The sequence below is a fragment of the Ceratotherium simum genome, chromosome 4 (assembly GCF_057802395.1).
Source record: "Ceratotherium simum simum isolate JZ-2026a chromosome 4, ASM5780239v1, whole genome shotgun sequence".
Taxonomy (NCBI): Eukaryota; Metazoa; Chordata; class Mammalia; order Perissodactyla; family Rhinocerotidae; genus Ceratotherium; species Ceratotherium simum.
The window spans coordinates 57,989,338-58,013,108 of NC_141903.1; the positions used below are offsets into that span (position 1 = coordinate 57,989,338).

At 36.7% G+C, this 23,771-nt stretch overlaps 1 long non-coding RNA gene across 3 annotated transcripts in view; it reads left to right on the plus strand.

Moving 5' to 3' along the window:
- Positions 1–23,771, plus strand: part of LOC147917303 (uncharacterized) — a 251,280-nt gene that overhangs the window by 226,037 nt on the left and 1,472 nt on the right. For 2 of the 3 annotated variants that reach the window (XR_015551986.1, XR_015551987.1), the window contains exon 3: positions 21,648–21,799. This is a non-coding gene — a long non-coding RNA (uncharacterized LOC147917303). The remainder of the gene's footprint in view (positions 1–21,647; positions 21,800–23,771) is intronic. The other variant, XR_015551988.1, reaches the window with a different exon arrangement.

Genomic DNA, 23,771 nt, shown 5'->3' on the forward strand with positions numbered 1-23,771 from the left:
GATAATTACAGATGAAATGTAATTTGCCCCCCCCAAAAAAATGTATGAGAATATTATATTAGCCTAAGAAATAATAGTATAGCAATTACCTTTGAAACTCTCTCTCTTTTCAGGTAATATGACGTGATTCATTTCAGAATTGATGTAGAACATTAAGAATAGCAAATTATTTTCACTTTTCACAATAACTTTGGCAAAGTGGCAAATTATACAGCAATTCAACTAAAGTACAATTGCCACTAGTTTTATGGGCTATGTTAACTCCCAAAAGAAATGCAATATTTCATAGATTTACATTTCATTTCTGATCACTTACTACATGGATTTTGGGGCAAAGTATCTATTTTTTCCCCTGGAACATATGTGTCCTTGAGCATACCTATACATTACGTCTCCTTTCGTCATTCACTATTGGAATTGAGAAATTATTTCATCTACAAAACTATAATTATTTTTTACTAGGGTTTTCACGGTAAAAAGAATTCTATCAGCCTTTTCTCTTTGAGCACACCAACAAAATTCTCACCCTTTCAAAAGCTATGCCGATCCCAACATATCCAATTGTAAATCTTATTCACCTTTCAAACCTGACTTTAAAAGAATCTGTTCAGAGATTCATGAGCACATTATTTTTGAGAGGAAACAAAAGTCCCTGTGTCTAGAAAAGCACAATTTAATGATACTAAGACTCAAAATCTATAGAAGTAATTATAGGTAGAAACAGACCTCCAACTCTCAGGGAGATATTTTGTGATACATATAAGTGGCAGGGTATGATATTTTCCTTATGTGTTAAAAGAATATTAAAGTAAGAATTCCCCATAATCCTAGCCTAGAGAGAAAATAATTGTTAACATGACAATATTAATCATTCTAGTCTTTTCTAGAAAAACACTTCTAAAACCATAGCTTATAACCACGTCTCTCCAAACATGCCCAACCTGATATTACATGCTGAGGAAAAAAGGACAAGTCCCCAGCAATAAATAGTATTAGATGTTAAAAGTGAAGTGGTGTTAGAGGGAGCTGAGGATTTTAACTATTTCCTGAAGTGAGGATACAGCAAGACTCACATAGCCCATTGAAGAGGCTTTGATTTCATGTACTGAGGGCTCAGAAGATAACTTCCTATTCCCTGCCTTGCCTTGGACAGAGAATCCAGTTCATTTAATTCATGTTTGGCAGTTTTTAGGGCATCCAAAATCATCCCAAGGATGGAGTATTGTATATTAATCCATGACCGGAGGAAGCAGGCCTTTTGGAACTAATCAAGAATTAAATTTCATGAAATGCTGTTTCATTGTGAAGGGAAATAGACAAATGCATCTGCAAGGGCGTGCTGGGGGTTTTCCATTGCATCCAAGCACACAGTATGCCTGACTGTAGCTGAAATCTTTGAAATATACATTAAAGCACATGCAATACAGAATAAATTCTTCCAGTCTTGTAGGATAGAAGATCTTCCATTTCAGGAACAAGTCAGCTCAGAAGTGAAGTACGTAATAGTAGACAACTTATGCTCTACAAAGTTAAAATGAGACAATGGACAGGTCAATTCCTGCAATCGACTCTAAGTGCTCTTGTCTAGACTATTCTTATCTCTATAGGGCAGCCATTACACATCTGTTGTGGGTCTGTTTGTGTCACTGCTTGGCTATAAACTCAACTTACTGCAGGAGGCAATTTTTCAGAAACATTTTGTGTGTTGTTTTCTAAGGTAGCACAAAGTTTCCAACAGAGTTCATATATCTTGTGAAGCTATGACAACCATTAATAGGTTATATTGGGGCATAAAATCTGCCAGTTGTCCTGGGGTTTGCTAAATCCATTTTCTCTTCAACATTCATGTTTCAACTGTCCTTAATTTTGAGCCCCTTGAAAAGATTAAGAATCATATTTGTGTTGTAAGAAACATTTCACTAAGAAGGCAATTTTGGGAAAAGGTACTCATTTAGAACTTGTTTGTGAAAACCAGATATGTAAAGGCTCTTTCCTTATCATACTTTGTCATGGAGACATTTCAGAAGAGTTAAAATAAAAGACACTGTTTCATAATTACATTCTTACTGAATCTGCCATTCCACTGCCAGTAACACTGATGATTTTCTTAGATATTTTTTAATTTGGCACTTTCAGGCAAGGTCATTGATGGAAAATAAAGAATAATTTAGTAAAAATATTCTGTAACGTTTTGAGCACTCATGAATCCACACAAGGTGAAGTGCTAATATTTTAAGGTAACACAAAGAAAATAAATTGAAAATCTCTCTTCTAGGAAGAAGATAATGTTTCCATTGGAATTCTTAAAATTTCTTTGAATTTGTGGCATATTAAACATCAATCCCTGAAAATCAATGAGCTACAATTTCAAAGACAGGTCAGTGCCAAACTAAGAACTTCACACAAAATAGGAGATGTATAGATGGGCCTTCAACCTTCTGATTCTACCTACAGGTCCTAGAGATATTCCTGCACACGTTCACCAAAAGAATGTATAAGTTGTTAATTGCAGCACTGTTTACAATAGGAAAAACTGGAAATAATTTCAATGATAATTAATAGGGAAATATTTAAATAGATGATATCACAAACTGGAATGGTCATTGAGACAGCCATGTAAAGAACTCAGTTAAAGTTGCACGTACCAACATGGAAAAATCTTAATATATACTAAAGCAAAATAACTAACTGGAAAAATCTTATACATACACACACACACACCCCATATATAATATGTACTGTTTTTATGGAACTATGTTTTAGTCACACCTCTATATTTTTCGCAGTTGAAAGCTTCCATGATGGAGTATAACTTTCCCACTCGCTATATTTCCTGTAATCTCCAGAAGGCCAGGGTCATTCTCTAATTGTCAAGAACCTGTGAATATTCTAGTGATAGATAAAAGAGAGGTGAGGGAGCACAAGACTACTCTTTCCTGTCTATAAAAATCTGTGCTTTTGATGCTAGATATTGGTTATTGGGAGAATTCAGAATTGAACTATGTTGGTGGCTGATAAGAAGGCTAGAATGACTGAAGACTTTTGCTTAATAGGTAATGTTGTAAGTCTTAGAATTTCAAAAATAAGATAAGAACCCTGGAGATGGAAACACCCTTCTTACCTCCTTTGTTAATATTTATTAAGTGCTTTGTATGATGCCTTAATCACAACAGGCATTAAATAAACATTTGTTGAATTAATGAATGGTGCTGGAGGTTCACTATAAGGTGTGAATTGGTATGTTGGAATAAAGTGACAGGTGCACAGAATTGAGAATGGACTGGAGAAGCCATTACGGAGCCACAGGAGAGAAAACTGTGTGGTGCTTCTGAAAGAACTTATTCATTGAATAATTTGTAAATCTCATGGAACACCTCTATTGATTTTGCAAAAGTTTTTAGTCAAAGGAACAAAACTGATAGATTGCAAGGCAATGAGAAGCAAATTGAAGTGTCAAGTATTTGAGTATTTCTGCTCCCACTCAGAGGGCATTTCCTCTGTGAGGTATATGTCACAGATAAGGAAACTGTGAAGTGTTTTTGTTGTTATTTTTTAATATCTGATATGATGGGTCCTCTCAGCTGAGACAAAGCTACTCGTGTGCCTACTTTCTTCCTAAAAATAGCTTTTGCTTTGGCACTTTTAGATGTGGTCATTGATGCATACAATACAAGAACAGTAAAGAAAAAATGAAAAATTAGGGACTAGTGGAGGGTCAGAAAGGAAAAGTAAAATTAGGATTAGTACTTGAAAGCCAAAACACAAAGTCTTATTTAATTGTTAAACATGGGTAACAAATATGACTTTGAGTTTCTAGTAGGCCAAAGCAAAAAGTGGAGAACACTCATAGCACCCCTATGATAACAACAAATTAATTCTATGGAAACGCATAGATTGAGATCATGGAGAAATTTTTTTCATGGCTTTTCACAAAGAAAACTCTGATGTAGTCCAAGTAAGCTGATTTCTAAAGATCTGACTGAATTTAAGAATACAATTAATGACATCAAAAAAATGTATATAATTAGGGTTTTGGGAAAAATTGGGGGACAGATTCTGAGTTTGTATTCTCTGATAAGACTCTAGGTAAAAATATTTTTATGTTATTAATTGAGGGAAGAGCCATAAGTTTCAACTTTCGACACACGGAAAGTTGGATCTGCTTGGCATCTTCTTATGAAAATTGTCCAGACGTGCACTAAACAGTAGCCAACTCCAATTTCATGAGGAGGTGTGACACATAGGCATCTATTGATAGGGCTAAGTTTGTCCTTAGAAAAAAGTTCTAGTCTGCTCCAGCATACAGATGAATGAAGTTCAGTACTCCACACCACAGAGCATGGCCAAAATGATTTTATCACACAAAAATTTCAATATGGTCATTAACATTATCCTGCTATTGCCTTAATAAATTTTCAGTAAAACGTATACAAGATCTCATTTTATGCAAAGTAACTTCTTGGTGAAACCTTCACGATCAGTTAGTCATAAAATGTGTTGCCAGGTAATTGAATGATTTGACCTGCTCTGTCAGAGTGTTGCATATAAGTTAATTAAGTGATGAAGAATAACTGCCAAAAAATGATGCTTTTGGATTATGATAGTTGATCTCAAGCCAAAGTTTTTGACAATTATTAAATAACATAATCAATTTTCTATTTAGGTTGCTCCGAGTAAGTGACAACATAACATACTAAGTAGGGAAGAAGAATAATTATCTTTCTGTTCACAGCAGCAGGAAATAATGAACCCAGAAATTATTCAAGCCATTAAAGTGCAGGTTAATAAGAAGGGGGCCTAAACTATATTCCTATTCCACACTGATCAACATTATCTTAGCTGAAATAATTTCATCAATCCTTATCCTCTTTGACATATTTAGTAGTGAGTTCTACAAGAACGTCAGTAACCTGGGATCTATATTAAGCTCCTGTAACTTAGCCCAAGTGTCCCCAGAACAAGGGAAAGGAGGACATCTATTCCTGTGCAACATCTCTTTCCATCTCACTTCTCACCAAGAAAGGTGAACGTGAAACTGATTGGTCAGATTCCAAGACCCTTACTGGGCCATATGGCAAGCAGGACAGGTCAGAGTGCGTTGGAAGATGGAGCACATGATAATAGCTCTCCGGCATTCTTCCAATCTTGTCAAACTACAGAGGAGATAAGAGATCCAGGATCTAGTCCTCAGAGCATGTCCACTCTTTTCTCCTACTTGCCTCTGTTTCATCCTTTGCAGTCAGAATGTCTTTTCCCATATGGGGAACTCAGCATTTTTTTTTCATATACCTTGTACTATTCTCTCTCTCACTCTGACTTTTATCATTTCTTGTGGGCTTAGAATTTTGTCTGAAAGAGGTGAAGAATCCCCACCCCTAGTCTCTGGGTTACCCTTATCTTTCAGCCCAACAGACCTCAGTTCCAATGAGAAAGTTACCATTTGAAATTGTTTTTTGTATCTGGATCTCCCTTGGGAAACTTACTGGGAGTGAGGAGAGGTGGTAGTGATGCAAGGTCCGAATTCTTGGGTCCACTGGTCATATATCATTAATACTATTAACACCTTAATCTAATTATTAACATTTGGCATAATTTTAGCAAGTGTGAGAACAAGGACTGGTCTTTGTTACACACTCCACAGAAGACCGCAAGACATCATTATGCCATCTACTAAAGCTGAGAACAGAGAGCTTAGCCGATAAAATGTTCCTATGCACAGAATAAAATACAAAGAAAATATAAATAAAAACTGAATATGTTTAGGTTGTTCTCAAAGTTTACTGAAAGAGAAGCTAACAGTAGCAAGCTGACATAACCAATGCTTACTCCTCATGAAGAATATTAGCCTGAGAAACTGAGGCTTATGATTTGTCAAGGATGAAGATGGCTTAGTGGTTAGAAGAGAGGTTTATACTTTGAGGGAATAAAGAAGTGTCTTTTAGACAAAAATAGCCCAGACCATTTTGAAGTATAGGATTAAGGACTGGGGACATGCCCTATTATAAGGCTCTATTAAAGTAAAATATGATAATGGCACATAGAGAAATAGGCCATTGAAACCAAATAGAGATCTTATAATCAGATTCATATATATGTGGAAACTGTGTGTGTGTGTGTGTGTGTGTGTATGTATGTGTGTGTGTGTAGTATTTATAATACCACCTAGATTATATATATACCTAAAACTGGAAACAACCCAAACGTCCATTAACCAATGAGTAATCAGGGACTAGGTATACAACGGCATAACACCCAGCTATAAAAATTAACAACAACAGATATTTGCAAAAACATGAATGATTGAACCTCAAAAATCACTATGCTTGGGCCTGCCCCGTGGCGTAGTGGTTAAGTGTGCGCGTTCCGCTGCTGGCGGCCCGGGTTCGGATCATGGGTGCGCACCGATGCACTGCTTGTCAGGCCATGCTGTGGCGGTGTCCCATATAAAGTGGAGGAAGATGGGCACAGATGTTAGCCCAGGGCCAGTCTTCCTCAGCAAAAAGAGGAGGATTGGCATGGATGTTAGCTCAGGGCTGATCTTCCTCACATACACAAAAAAAATCACTATGCTAAGTTGAAAGAACTCAAGCAAAACAGTACATACTATATGATTCCATTCATACAGAATTCTATAACATTCAAATTAACCTATAGTGACAGAAAGAAGGTCAGTGGTTGCTTGGGAATTGAAGTGGAGCATAAGATGGATTGCAAATGGGCATGAGGAAACTTCTGGGGTTAAACGTTCATTGTCTTGATTGTGGTGTGGTTTCTCAGGTGAATACATAAGTTAAAACTAGTCAACTTGTACATTTTCAATATGTGCAGTTTATGGTACTCCAATTATATCTCAATATTTTTTTAAACAAATGAGACAGGTCCAGTTCAAAGAAAAGGGGTTCAAAATATAATAGAAAAGATAATCATTATTATTAGTTTATTGGCAAGCTGGAGTGGGTTACAAAGAACAAGTTAGAGGTTATTAGCCTTAAGTGGGAGAAACTACTCTTGTATCATAACAGGAGAAAAGAAGAAGAGAATGAGTGTACATACAGGTAGATTTGTATGCTTGTTAGTTGAAAATAAGGCAGCATTCTCATCTGATCACTTTTACTTTCTCTAAAGTAGATGGCAAGGTTACCTGCTCAGAGTGAGAAAGAGAGAAGGGGAGTTTAAAAAACAGTAGAGAAGGCATTTCAGTTACTATTGCTGTATAACAAATCAAACTTGGTGGCATAAAATAATAACCATTTTACGGTCCTCAAGAATTCTGTGTGTCAAGAATTTGGAAAGAGCACAGCAGAGATGGCTTATTTCTACTGCAAAACGTCTAGAACCTCAGCTGAGAAGACTTGAAGACTGGAGGTAACTCAATGGCTAATCATCTGAAGGTTCACTCGCTCACATGTCTGAAAACTGACAGTGGCTGTGGGCTAGGATCTCAGCTGGGGTTCTTGGCTCAAACAGCTCCATGTGCTGGAGGCTTTCACGAAGGTTGCTTGAGCTTACTCACAACATGGTACCTGGTTCGAGAGCAGAAGAAGGCCTCCCAAAAGAACCCGGTGGAAACTGTACCACCTTTTATGACCTACTTGAAAGCTACGTCTTTAATAAACCAGATTCAAAGAGAGGTAACACAGACCTCTCCTCTCTAATGTAAGGAACGGCAAAGTCACATTGTTATACCAGCAAGTGGGGTATTGTTCAGGCCGTGGTTTGGAAAAATACAACTGGCTACAGAAAGTTTAGAAGAGCTGTCATATGTGGGAGAGTCAGCTGATCAGGGAAATACTGACAGGCATCATGTAAGATCCACGTGAGGTGATATCTAACATATAGTAGAACCATCCCTACTATATGACTCTATTGTGTGACATTCTTCAGCAGTTCTCGGTTACCATGGGGTAAACACCAAGAAAGCAAATAGGTGGGCTCATCAGAAGCAAGGGTTGGCCAAATGTAAAAGACAGAGGGAAAAGAGAATTTAGGGTGTTGGCAAGAGTGTTTGAATCATCAAATTATATTGGATAAGGAACTTTTTTAAAAATTGAGGATAAATAGATAACAAGACAATACACAGACTGCTTATTGTTATCAACAGTGAAGTTAAGAAGAAAACACATTGGCAAGAATCAGAGCAAGTACAAAACACTGGATAAGAGCACAGAGCCTGAAGCCAGACTAGCTGGGTCTGAACCTGACCTTTACCACTTACTTGCTTTGTAACTTTAAGCATGGTAAACTTTCTGTGCCTTGGTTTTCTCATCTGTAAAATGGGATAATAGTACTCTCCTCATGCAATCATTAGGAACATTAGGTTGATTATTACATATAAATCACTTAAAACAGTGCCTGGCACCTAATAAGCACTAAATAAGTGCTATTATTAATATTATGAAAGGTCAAAATAATTCCTGGTATGTAATGGCTTCATCAGACACCTTAATTATAGTTTTGAAATTGGCTATATAGCTTATGCTTAATAAAAGAGAAGGCTAAATTATTCTACAATTTATAGGATCCTTGCATTACTAAATTTAAATATGTACATCTCAAATGTGTACCCACAATCTCAGGAATTCAATTCTAGTTACAGAATTCCAGTTTTAATGAACACATCCTGGACTTCCCTTAAGATCTGTCATGCTTGATTTTTCTTAGAGGTAATAAGATTATTGCTGGATAACTCAAATTTGGTAAATGTCCGAGGTTGCTACTTCCTAATCCATTCCATTCACATGTCTCCTCAACAGACTGTCCAAAATAAGCTTAGTTTCCAATAGTCCTGACTATCCATATCAGCATTCACATGGAAAGGAGGTAGTCAGTTTAGTTTATCACTAATTTTTTGATGGGAATGACTATAGCACTTAGTTTTAATGTTAAAATGGAAAGATAAATCTAAACTATTTATGACTAAGGTAAAAATAAATTCTTAATCCAGTTAAAGGATGCATTAGTTCTTAATACTTCATGGTACAAGGACTTCTTACCTTAATTTTTGGTTCATCTTGGTCCCAATGATGCATGTTAAAAACAGATTTCCTGACTAGAGCTGATTCTTAGGCCACTAATTTGTTCTAAATATCTTGTATTTGGAAAGTTGGATTTATTATGCTACCTCTCTCGAGACAGTAATGACCAGGTATCCTTCTGAATACTTTTGTAATCCTTCCAGGATGACATAGCACAATTCACTGGAAATTAGCAATTCATTCATTCTGAGCATCGGGTTCATTCCACGAGTCTCAAAAGAAGACAAACTCCCACTTTGAATAATGAAATGCCTTCTGCTCTCAATATTCTGTGCCCACGACTGAGGTAAAGCATACTGAAAACAAGGCAGAGAAAAATTGCTAACTTCTAGTTAATATTCCAACAGCAGAATGATACCATGTCTTCTGATCATTTCATTAATAACAACAATTTACTGACCACTTACCTACGTTAAGTATTTTGTAAAGCATTTCGTAGGCCTCTTCACCTATGTCCTTCACATAGATTATCCGTCAGCCATGCTCAACTATGTGTATGATAGGATGCACCACCCCGTGTTACCAGGAGATGCTACCAGGACCACCCAGGGAGGGCAGGAGGAAACGAACTCCCTAATGCCCTGGTTGAAGGGGAGAGGGCAGTGAAAGCAGTAAACAGTGAAGTCCGCACAAAATAGACATGAGAACAATGTGCAAAAATATGCCCTAGAGCAAAATATTTCTATTGCCAGAGGTAGGAAAAGTACAAATATAGCTTTAATCTGATCAGTCATCCTAATGCATCTAAAGAAACTCTGTGCCAGTCAGGAGAGGTGGTTTAGAGAGATGGTGCTTAAATGAAAGCCAGAGAAGTAGAGATGGATGATCTCTCCTAAAAGCCTGGCTTAGGAAACATCTTGTTTAATAAGCAACCTGAAAAAACAACTTTTAGTGACCCAGAAACAAGCCTACAAGTAGACCATGCTGATTTACATATTTCACCTGGATGACTAACATTTCTTACTGAAAATAAGTAAATCAGCGTTTCCAGCATTTCTGCAAACAGAGTTACTTGCAGTATGCTAGCAGGATTAGATTTCTGACCCTGTAGGGAGGATAATGAGATCAATCCAAAGGTCTCAGTCTTCCAACCTGCTGACTGTCACGTAGCGTCACCCACACTTCACTGCACACCTTTCCATCTCGCCAGAGCCCTAGAATAGCTTCAAGGTCAAACCTCCCAAGAGGAAGGCTGTATTACAAAATCTGAAAGTCAAGTTTCTGTGGTCACTATATCTCCTTAGTGAGCTTGTAATTGCTTGCACATGCCATTATATTGGTATTTCTCAGAGTCTTCCTTTTGCTCTCTTTTCTTCTCTCTCTCCACTATCTCCCATCTCACGTACTCCCAGGGGTCGTTGACATTGGTATCATTCAGGATACTAAGAGAAAACAGATGGTACACTCAAATTGGGGTCAATTATGAAGGGTTTATCTAAAAAGAAGTTACTTACAAAGAAATGAACAGGTATCAGGGAACGTCACATGATAGTGCAGTGATCTGGGCTAGGGCAAAGGAGAAACTATTACCATTCCTAGACCCAAAGGGACTAGGAAAGTGACAACTAGAACCCTGGAGAAAGTTGTGTAGAGAAGGTCACCTTGAGAGAAGCAGTGACTTTCTGCTGCGGGACACAACCAGACTTAAACAGTATCCAAGGGAAGGAAACAGATACATTTGACCTCACCCTCCTCACTCCCATTGATCTCCCTCTGGGGATTGTCGGGAGAAATTCTCCATGGGTTTATTACACGTCTGGCATGTCTTGAGAGCAGGGGCACTGACAGCCTTTGTTCTGGACTACCTTTTCAAGGATGTTGGTATAGCACACAGTCTTGGAAGATGAAGATTGTGTATCCCTCCAGAGTCAAGGGCAGCCATGCTGATTGCCCATTATAAAACATTCAGATTCCCTAGGCTCTAGACTCTTCTCTTTTGCAAGTGTCACCTGACCTTCCTCACATTACCCTGTCGACATTAGGGTTTGGGGAACAGACACAAGAAAATGCTGATACTCTAGCTATTGCTACTGCTGTAATTGATACAGTTTTTTGTCTCTGACCAGGAGCCCCATGTCTTCTGTTACCTTCCAAGGCAAGCTAACTCATTTGCTTGCAAGTAGGGTAAAATCTCAGGCTCTTCGCAGTTCTTGACAGGGGTTCCTATTGGCAGAACTTTATCTGAAGTCAAAGAGTAGAGGAGTCTGTTGATAACCCAAAGAGGTCAGCTGCCTGGAGTGAGAACAGGGCCGAGAAGTATGAGAAGTGCATCTGAAATAGTAAGTGAAGTATATCTGTTACATCATCTAAATGCTATTGACTATCAAATCCGTATCTCCAGGCCTGAGTGAACACAGCTGCCTAACCTGTGTTTTATTCTTGACTCTTGCCTTCTCACTCCCAAAATCTCATCTTGTCAATACTAATTCGCCTCTAGCCTATTTCCCTTTATCCGTATTATCACCAGCCTCGTTCAGGCCATCTCCTTTCTGGATTATCAGATCAACCTTCTTACACTTTTTGCCTCATCCCGACTATCTCCTGAGCTCTCTCAACACTCTGGACACATTGACCTTCTTTCAGTTCCTCATACTAGCCATGCTCCCTCCCATCACAAGTCTTTTCGACACACTGTCCTCTCTTCTAGGAACATGTTTTCCTTTCCTCTTTGTGCACATAACTCCTGCTCATCCTTCAGATCTCTGATCAAATATTTCCTCTTGAGAGATATCCCCCCTGCCCCTCAAGATAGGCCATGCTTTTCTTTCCCCACTAGACTATGCTCTCTGTGAGGGTAGGAACCGATTCGTTCTTGTTCATCATGATAATCCCTGCTCCAGGCACAAAGCCTGCCACAGAGTAGGCTCCAACACAGAGGTGTCACCTGAAGAGTACAATGAAACACAATGGCCCAGGCCACAGTCAAATATGCCTATTGTGTAGGCGCTCACTAGACCAATAAAAAATTATATGTGCAAATAACTCACCTAGACATAATGCTGGATCTGAGGATCTTTTTTTGAGCTATTTGGGGATTTCTGGCAAAATGGGAACATTACCAAAGAAATACTCTCAAGAATAGTGTGAAGTGTAGATAAAATAATTTTTAGGTGTTCACTGTACTGAAAATTTGGTATCTAAATATTTTTCATGGTCAAATTAACATTTTTATGTGTGTGTGTGAAGATTAGCCCTGAGCTAACATCTGTTGCCAATCCTCCTCTTTTTGCTGAGGAAGATTGGCCGTGGGCTAACATCCGTGCCCATCTTCCTCTACTTTACATGGGACGCCGCGACAGCATGGCTTGACAAGCAGTGCATCAGTCCGTGCCCAGGATCCGAACCTGCAAACCCCGGACCACTGAAGCGGCGTGCGTGACCTTAACCACTTCGCCACTGGGCCAGTCCCCATATTAACATTTTTTTGAATCCTAAAACATGACTTAAAAAAAAAGGTGACATTTCCCCTATAGCAACCTGAATCTAAATTAACGTAGCAGAAACAAAATGGTAATTAGAACTATAACTGAGACATTTTCATTCCTATTCCAAAGCATTTATTCTCATACATAACATCTGAGCTTTGAGTTTCTGGTTTTAATAGCTTCTTTTTTATATATTTAAGAAGAAATGCATAAACTGAAAAATAGGGATTAGCTCCACATGAGTAAAAACAATATAATTTATCTGTCACTATCTTACCACTCTCAGAACAAGAACAGTTTAATTTCCTCATTTTTATCTATGAAGATACGGTGTTAACACTGGAGGAACACAACCACTAGTATTTTAATTTCCTATCTTAATTGAGGAATGTGATAAAGAGAGTGCATATTCCCTGTAGTACCATGCAGAGATTTTATTTTTCTAGACAGTCCCACCAATTCCAAAGCCATACTCTTGGATAAGGCATTGGAAATACATCTTTCCAACTTACTTCAAACTCTTACGTTCTGTGTCAGCAGCAGCTGAGGTGGTGACTCTAGGACAACTTACCCCCAGCTGAGAAGAAAAAAAATGCATTAAGCTTTTTATTTTGGAGAGAGGGTGTCCATATATCACCCCATGCTAAATTTGACTGGGCTGTTCATTGAACTAACCTCTTTTTTTTTTTTTTCAGGACATCTCTCTCTTTTGTACATTCTTTGTTGCAGCTGAAACTGATGAATAGCAAAAGCAGATAAGCAATTCCAAACCCACAACCTGAGTTTCCTGCCTCTTCTCTTCATAACCCCTTTACTGTCCCACATAGTGGGAGGAAGGGGAATTGGAGAGGCAGAATAGTGTAATGGAGACACACTGGACTAAAGCAGGGGGTGGGTGGCACCTAGTTTTGCCCCTGACCTGTTGCCATTTAATCTTTAATTCAGTTTCCAAAATTTAAAGTGAGTCACAGGATTAACTCTAAGGTCCTTTACGCTCTGTGATTATTACTGCCAGAAAGAGAGAGACAAAAAAATCATTTTTTTCTCAACTCTACTCAAGTAGAATTCACATCTCTTTTACACCTGAAAGTTTCTCATTGATATTTGGTTTTAAAAAATAATGAGAATGACAGTAACTTTTTGCAACAGACTAATCTGTACAAATCAATAAGAACATTCTTGGTTTTATTTCTTAATAGCCATTGATAAGCACACGGAAAAAAAAAAGCAAACAAATTATAATTCTAAAATGTTCATAAGCCAATACCAATATATAGAATTTGAGTTATTTCTGTAATTTTGTTCTTACTTGGGTCAATTTGCTAGTTATCAAACTAGAAATTTACATTATTATCAAAGTAGAAATTTTTCTCTAAAATTTAGGTGGTAAAATGCTAAGTGCATTTATATAGATGGTGACTTAAATATTTGAATCAAATTATTCACAGTATCTTTTAGGGATTAATTATTCCATGTCTAGACATTGCTTTTATACTGAAGTATCTTTCTGAGTAAACAGTTCAGAAAGAACTCATGCATCCAGGGTGTGGGAAGCAATGTGACAAAGCCCCTAACTCACTAAGATCCACAGAGGGTGTCAGGCAAGCCCACATGGCACTAAGCTGGTGACTAGGAGTTGGCCGTGTAGACACAGGCATTCCAGGTCTAGCTCCAGAGGGTTTATTGAATGGCTGTGGTCTGGCTACCTGAAAATAAATCTAATTCTGTATGCCAACAAATCTCCCAATTTTAGTCTTGAGATTGCTTTACAATTTTAAAAATTAGTGAGGATCCCAAGAAATTCTCTGTCTGTATGGGTTATATTTACCATTATTTACTATGTAGGAAATTACAAGTGAGAATTCTTTTAAATATGCCTTTATTAATTTCTTTTAAACTAACAAGAAACTATTTTATGTGAAGACAAATAACATTTATATGAAAAATAACTGCTTCGTAAAACAAAAAAAAAGTGAGAAGAGTGGCACTACTTATATGTATTGCAAATCTCCTTAATGTCCTGCTTAATAGAAAACAACTGTATTTTCCTATATATATCTGCATTAGATCTGTTGAAATATGTTGCTTTAGGTGAAGCATATGAAAAAAATTCTGGTCTCATCTAGATATATAGTTGGAAAGCAGGAGTATTTTAATTGCCTTTTCATTTAATTGTGGACATCCTACATGAACAACTATATGAACTGATGTAAAACAAAGTATGACATTGTTAGATTAAGAAAGTAACTAGTTGATCAATATGTAGAGTAACTTCTGTTTTTTTAAAAATAAATGTACAAGTATATGTATGGACATGTAAATATGGCTGTATAAGCATAGGGAAAGTTCACGATAAACACTATATTACTTAGCCTCTAAAAATATGTGTCATACATTATTACAAAATATCTATAAATATTATAAGCTCTAGGGGGTGGGTGGTTCCAAAAAAAAATGACACACAAATTGTGAATATGTTTTACTTTCTTGCGTGTGTTTCAAATGTAAAAAGTTGGGGGATGAAGGGGTGGGGGTAGTTAGAGGGGAAGCCAGATCAGTTTCAGACTTTGGCAACACATATTACCAGAAGACAAGGAAAATTTACAGAGTCCTCAGTAAAAATGGTTCTACTCAATTTCATATCTACCAAATTATTTATTAATATGTGAAAACAACACAAAATTCTCAGAGAAGCTAAGGACACAGAAGAAATACCATCTAAATGTCCTCTTGAAAATACTTTAAGACATATTCTAGCCAGGTAAAAGAGAAAATTCCAAGGAGTTGTATATTTCAAGCAGTATTACATCAGCCCAATTACTTGAGTTAAGCATATAAAATAGATACTGGGACAGGTAAAACTTCTGATGTAGAATGTCTAGTATTTTTTTCCTCTGCTTTTGGAACTCTCCACAGCACTAGCGCACTGGATTCACTGTTAATCTGTTTTCTAACAATAAGCTGCATAGCTTAAATAGTTGGTCCGAAATTTTCTCCACCGGTTGAAAACTATTAACTAAACATTTTTAGTTATAAATTTAACTAAATATTAACATGGTGAAAAAATGAACGAAAGTAAACTAAAAGGGTTATTGCAAATTTTGACCATGTATGGTAAACATCTAAGACAGAAGCAATAAGTTAGTTTATTTTCCTAGAATTCTGTTCTTTGGAAGATTGTATTTAACTTAGTTCCATTTAAAATGTTACTTAATGTTTCTACATATCCTTTATAGCAATTGGTTTAAAAATGACAAACTCGGGGCCGGCCCAGTGGCGCAAGCGGTCAAGTGTGCGCGCTCCGCTGCGGGGTTCGCTGGTTCAGATCCCGGTCGCGCACCGATGCACCGTTTGTTGAGCCATGCCGTGGCGGTGTCCCATATAAAGTAGAGAAAGATGGGCATGTTACGGGCATGGGATGTTAACTCAGGGCCAGTCTTCTTCAGAAAAAAGAGGAGGATTGGCATCAGATGTTAGCTCAGGGCTGATCTTCCTCACAAAAAAAAAAAAAAAAGACAAACTTAAATGTACTGTCATTATTATTTTCCTATTGCTTTCCCCCAATTTTTCCTCTAATGTTTCCATTTTCCAGATATGCAATATCATGTTTCTTCATCACTATTTATCCAAGTTATTCTTGTTTAATTATTTTAATCTTTTCTCATAAATCATTTAACCAGCTCCTTATCCTTCTTGTCCTTTTCTGATTCCTTCTAGATTTCTAGAGTTAATGAGGTGGTCAGAACTTAACAGTACTTAACATGCTGTGTTTCTGCAAGACTTAGATAAGAATTATTACCACCCTGTCCTATGTCATACTATTTCTGTATATACACAAACTATCATATTTAGGCTCCATGATGCTATATAAAGTATTTATTATTTAATCAACTCTTACGTCCTTTCTGGCAACTTTCTCACACAGGATAATATCTATATGATTGGTTTATTTCAAGTCAACACAAGTTAAAATTATGTATTCAGCATCTGCCATATGCTCTCCTCTGTAATGTGTGCATGAAGGACTCAAATGTACTTAGGGAAGGAACGGGAATAAAGGGGCGAGTGAACATGTGGGCCCCTTACTGAAGAAGAATTGCCACAGAGTTTTAACAAATATTTTTGTTATATATTTACAAGCTTGGGATGGGTTGACTATTATTATTTTAAAAATAAAGTGTATTACAGTAGACATTGAAGACATTCTTATCTCTATTATGTAAACTAAAACAGGTGAACATGCCAGTCTGTGCACATAAAAGGCCAATGATTAAATTGGAGGGAAAAACTACTTAACTCATAGCCTAATAATATCCATTCAAATATTGATTAATTGTCTATTTTGAGTCTGGCACTGTACTCAATATTTGGAGTAAGATGAAAGAATTAGTTTCTATCTATAAGGAAAAGCAGGAAAGAGAAGGCAATATGGTGGTGAAACGTGGGCTCAGAGCTCAGACTCCCTGAGTCAAATGAGGTTTTTTGCTTTTTAGCCGTGTGACTGAAAAAGTTATTGAACCTCTCGAACCCAGTTTCCTTCTCAGAGGCTTAGAAAACATATAAACCTAAGTTAAATGCCTGCCATTTACTAGAGAGTACTTAAGGTTGGCACTTACTACAATTAAGAGCTTTACATAAATTATCTCATTTAGTCATGATTTTTCTCGTGAAGAAAGGGAGGCTCAGAGAGGCTAAGTCACCCAGTAGGGAAACAACAGACTTGCGATTGAAACGCAGTTTTATTTCCAATCCCATGTTGTTTCTTTTTGTTTTTAATTATGTTTGTTTTAATCAATGATATACACAGAGTTTTAAGTGTTAAATTGTTCTAAAAGAATTATTATGAAAACTATTACTCTTTATAGCTTTACTTTCCACCATTTCTAACTCCCAGAGTTAAGTGCCTACAAGTCTTTGAGCTATTTTTATTGACTATTTCCCTCTACAACACTAAATAATCCTGTTTACAGTGAACCACTTGACTGAGGAGAGGAGGGGACGGGTGAGAGAGACAGAGATTAACTGTTGGCCTTTCACAATGAAAAATGAGAACCAAGAACTCTTTCATCATTTCTATACTTCTCCTTCCATCCTCCCCAAACAGTAATATACTATATTCAGTGTTGACATTATTATGACTATTTAACATTTGTAGTGAAGTTGTATACTTTGATTATATTGCATAACTTTTTGTATAACTTTTTATTTTCTTCAGATTTAATAACTGTTCTAGTTTCCTGTGGGCTTAACATCAATGTGTTTTCAAACTCTTCTCCAATTCTCTAAATCTTTCAATGCTTTCAAATATTCCAGGTATTTTTTATCAGTTTCCTCTACTGGAGACATTTCTCTCAGAGCTTTCTGATTCTCTAAATCTTTCAATGCTTTCAAATATTCCAGGTATTTTTTATCAGTTTCCTCTACTGGAGACATTTTTCTCAGAGCCTTCTGACCTGGGATGATCCCCTTCTATGCTGGCCAAAGTCCTCCTCCTATGCATTCTCTTCACAATCAACCTGAATATTCTCTTCATCTCTTCCTTGAGTTGAATTCCTTATTCCCTGAATCCTAGTAATTCTTCTTTCTTCATGTATTCCCTTATTTTAATGCAGCAACTCTTCTTGAAGCTTCCCAAGAAAGAGTACTTAAGAGTTATAAGTTTTTTGAGGCTTTGCATGTCTGAAAACATCTGAGTCTTATTTCACATTCAACTGACAGTTTTTTGCTGGGTATAGAATTTTAGATTGGATATTACTTATCATCAAAATTTGGAAAACATTTTACTCCACTGTTTTCCAGCTTCCAGCATTGCTGTGAGGAATTCTGAGGCGGTTCCGATTTCTGATCCTTTATATGTTACAATCACCAACCCCACCCCTCTTTATGTTTCTAGGACTTTCTGTTTGTCTCCAGTGTTCTGTTTCATGATGCTATGTCTTGGTTTGACTCTATTTTTTTCTGTTCTGGGAACTCAATTGGCCCTTTCAATCTGGAAACTCAGTTCCTCATTTCTGGAAATTTTTCTTGAATCAATCCTCTAAAGTTTTCCTTCCTTCCATTTTCTCTGTTCTCTCCTTCTATAAGTCTCATTATTCAGATATTGTGTCTCCACTATTGAATTTATCAACTTACTTTTCAATTTTCCATATGTATATATTAACTTCCAAGAGCTTTCCTCTGAATATTCTTTTGAAAATCACATCTTGTTCTTGTGTCAAAGATCCAGTATATTTTATGTCTGAGAATACTAATGATTAATTTTTTTAAGCTTTCATTTTCGTGTTAAGTCCCTGTTTCTTATAGGTTTTGTTTGTTTGTTTTGATCTCTGTCTTTTATGTTAGATATTTCCTCACATGTTAATTGTTGCATATCTTGCTCATAAAAAACTGACTGGAAATTCTGTGAGCGGCTGGACAATGGACTTTATAAGGGGGCATCTGGCTAGTCTTTTTCATTAAAGAAACTCTGATATCTTAAATATTTTCTCTTAGGCTTGTCAGAAATCCCAAAAAATAATCTTCCAATCATTCAGGTTTTCAGAGCCCAGTGGGAAAATAGGTCTGTGGGGGAAAGAGGATCTTAATATTCAGATGTAATCTTTCATTTAACATCAGTTTCAGTTTGGTTCGCTCCCCTCATATGTGCCCAGTTCAGCAACATGTGGCTTATTGTCTAGAAAGAAAAATATCTTTATTATCTATAAAGAAAAATATTCAGTTTACTGTTGGGTTAGAGTAGAAGCAGTGTTGAATGGCAGGGGAAACTGCTTCTCTAAGAGTCTTTCAGCCTCCACTTTCACCCTCACTTTCTGAGGTTTCTAAGGTACCAATTCCCGAGCAGATTTGGGGGTCTACTGTGCAAATCAGTGTGCTTCCTGTGTTTCTTCATGATCGGCTTAAGATTCAGCTCTCTCAGACTTACTAAGTCTTTTTCTTATTTCTAAAATAATCCTGATGTTGTTGCCTCTTCTCCCCATCTCTATCTTATACCTTACATCAAACTAAAAAGCTTCTGCACAGCAGAGGAAACCATCAACAAAGTGAAAAGGCAACCTACTGAACGGGAGAAAATATTCGCAAATCTTATATCTGATCAGGGGTTAATATCCAAAATATATGAAGAAGTCATACAACTTAATAGCAAAAAAACAAACAATCTGATTTTAAAAATGGGAAGATCTAAATAGACATTTTTCCAAAGATATACAAATGGCCAACAAATACACGACAAGATGCTAAACATCACTAATCATCAGGGAAATGCAAATCAAAACCACAATGAGATATCACCTCACACCTGTTACAATGGCTATTACCAAAAAGACAAGAAATAACTAGTGTGGGTGAGGATGTGGAGAAAAGGGAACCCTCATGCACTGTTGGTGGGAATGTAAATTGGTACAGCCACTATGGAAAACAGTATGGAAGTTCCTCAAAAAATTAAAAATAGAACTACCACATGATCCAGCAATTCCACTTCTGGGTATTTATCTGAAGAAAACAAAAACAGTAACTCAAAAAGATATATGCACCCCCATGTTCATTCAGCACTATTTACAATAGCCAAGATATGGAAACAATGTAAGTGTCCACTGATGGATGAATGGATAAAGAAAATGTGGTATAAATATACACCGGAATATTATTCAGCCATAAACAAAGAAGGAAATCTTGCTATTTGCAACAACATGGAGGGACCTTGAGGGCATTATGCTAGGTGAAATAAGTCAGACAGAGAAAGACAAATACCATATGATCTCACTTATATGTGGAGAAGCAAAAAACAAACAAACAAAAAACCCAACCTCATAGATACAGAGAACAGATTGGTGGTTGCCAGAAATGGGGGATAGAGGGTAGGAGACACGGGTACAGGAGGTCAAAAGGTACAATCTTCCAGTTTTAAAATAAATGAGTGATGGGGATGTAATGTACAGCATGGTGACTACAGTTAATAATACTGTATTGCATATTTGAAAGCTGTTATGAGAGTAGATCTTAAAAGTTCTCATCACAAGTAAAAAAAAAATTTTGTAACTATGTATAGTGATAGATGTCGACAATGTGGTGATCATTTTGCAATACATACAAATATTGAATCATTATGTTGTACACCTGAAACTAACATAACATTATATGTCAATTATGCCTCAATAAAAAAATCCTTCTACATTTAGTGGGGTTTTAGGAAATAATTTGGAAAGTATATACATGTGTGCTAGGTACATGTGTTTATGCTCTATCTTTAACCAGAAATCCTCTAATTCTATGCTTTTCCAACTATTTTAGAGAAGAGAAATACTGAATAATGTACTTTACTTTTTCACATTTCCTTGTTTTTGGCTTTCCCTCAGTTCAGCAAGAGACACTCATTGCTTTGAGGAAGATTAGGATTCATAGAGCTGGAATGCAAAAGAAAAGTATTGCAGAATAGGTTCTTGAAGCCCATTTCAGGAAAAACAGCAGAAAAGTCAAGCCTTCAATTACAAGAGACATACACATAAGAGAGAAAAGTTTTCTAAATTCAAAAATTTCCTAGTAAATATCAAGGACCCAAGCTAAGAGGACTGAGCATATGGTTTTTACTATAAACCATGGGGTATGAAATTCCTGCTATATGAGATGGTAATAAAAATTCCTTCCCAGGGTAGAGGAACTAGCCTGCAGAAAGAGGAGAAGTGAGGAGGCCTCAGCCCTGAGCCTCTCCCAGCACTAGGTGGGAAGGGGAGCTGGTAAAAGAATATCTCAAGATAAATTTAAGAATCTGTGAGCAGGGATAAATGTGGTTTAGTTGCCATATGGAAATCTGAGCAGAGATCTCCTTATGGATTACATCCCGCCAACATGGCGCAGGGGCAATAAAGCTGTATAATTAGACAGATGTCATCCTTAAATTGAGTCAAAATAAGCAAATTAGAGATACTGCCTCTGTATAATAACAAACTGGAAATATATTGGCTACCTCCTTGACATGCTAAAAAAAAAATCAGCATCCATATGCATCTTTATCAGTAAAATACCAACAAGTTCCTCACATAGTAAAGACCAGTATAATAAGGGTAGGAATCAACAATCTGAAGAAATGTGATATTAGTGCTAAACGTTTGTTTTTCTATAACTGTTAAGATCTTCACTTATTTATAATCTAATTCCCCATATGACTATTTTTTATCTAACTCTGTGGCAGTTTTCACAGATCGCAGAGTGACACCAGAGAGGTCACTAAGAAGATGAAGCTTTTACCGGCCCCTGTGGAAGCTGTGGGACTCTGGTGTCCCAATAACCAAGGCTCATCAGGAAGTGAGCAGCATAGCACGTGCTTCCCTGGATTTCTTTAAGGTATGGGGATGGGGGCAGGGAGATAATGGGCCAGACAACACATGGAGTTGAGTTCCCCAATTTTTTATTTCACAAATAAGTAATTACAAGGAATATCAATAATTACAACCAAAATAGCAAATCAAATCCAGTCAGTGCCTGTGCAAATTCCTATTACTATTATGATTATAATTTTCAAGAAAATATTTTTGAAGTAAAATGGCAGATAAATCACATGGTACAAAAAGAATCATAAAAATAAAATTCTCTGGACTGTTTTAGTCTATTCTCCAGGGCATGTTATTCCTCTAGTGGCTCTAAAATAACTATAGAGGAATCTATTTCAGAAATTAAAAATAAGTCTAATTGGAATCAGAAACTATTACAAACAACAGACTTACATGATAAATATCAAACTCCAAATAATGCCCTAATCAGATAGAAATTCATTAATTATGTTTCTTAAATTTAGGCAAAGGTAGTAAAACCACAAAACATGGTTTTTGGTTTTTCTGGCTTTGAAATTATCCTAATCAGTAGTGGGCAGTAAGGAAATATGAGTAGAGGTATCTCTCTCTTCCCACTTAGATCAGGGGGTGTAAAAGATCCCTTTCAACAGAGCATCAATGTTCATGTGTCTTTTAGAACAGTCTGATCATAAATGAACTAAGTATGACCTTTTGCAGTTATGGTCAATTCTTATACTTGTTTGTGATGCAAAATGTACTAGTTTGTGTGAATTTCTTTAGCAAGCCATTTCTCCTGCCTGATGTATTATAATAAAGACATTAAACAAGACCTTACCTAAGACTAATTTCTACGGCACTGAATCTGATGCTTTGCTGTTTATCATTATGCTTTATTTATGGTCTTTCAGTCATTTCAATCTATGTTGCCAGACTCCATCAAGACAATTTGAAATAGTAATGAAACATTAGAGTCCATGCTTCTCTACAAAACCAAGATATTAGGCTTTAAGAATTAGCGAGACGTATTCTCAGCCATACCTAGTTTCTTAATTTTGTAAAGTATATTGGACAGGATTTGAATATGTAATTTTAAGAAACCTTCTTGGGAAACCATATAGGTTTTCCATTTACTTCTGGATGTTCACCTAGAAAATTAAGGTCACTTATTTGCCATAGTTTGAAGCTGTCCCAGCCTGAGGCCAAACTCTCCGAGCTACTCAGTACAACTAGAGTAGTCAGATCAAAGCACTGAGTTTTTTAGGATGACTGTTACATGGATTTATATGAAAACCTGTGCCTCTGTAGATATATACAGTGTTTGTCACACATGCATAGAATTGAGGTCCTCCACACTTATTTTTGCTTATAAACTTGGATGGATTGTGTTAGTTCTGGGCTGTGAAAGACAAACATTGCAAAGTATATAACCTTTCTCGTACAGTAAGTAGAGATGAAGAGAAGCAAAGCTAGTTAAAGAGATCCAGATGGACCACAGGCACAAAAATAGACTAAACCTACATCCAATTCTGCAATTCAGAGATGGTAGTAAATCCACAAAGCTGAGATGGCAAAACAGCCCTTCATACAGTCAAAGAAGCAGAATTAAAGGATGTTAATCCACCAGAGCTGGGCAGTAGACCCCAAATTTTGGTAGACAAGAAAGGGTAAGCTGGATCCTGTTTGAGTAGCTCCAACAGGAAGATCCAAAGCCCTTATTTTCCCCCCATGGTCCTCAACTTTCTGAATGAATGAAATAATGGCATGAGCCCACATTTTCCCATCCTGCTAACATTCTATTAGTACATGAATAACCAGGAAAGAAAGCTAAGGAAAATATACTACTCTATTCTCAGAGAGACTATAGGCTTGAGTAGATCTATACCTAATCAAGAATGAATAACAGAAAAACATAAAAAAATTAGAACCATTCATACAACTTTAAAACAAAAGAAAAATATATATAGCATGCTAAACAAATTTAAAGAACATATTTATTAAACTTTATATCAGAAAAATAAAATTGT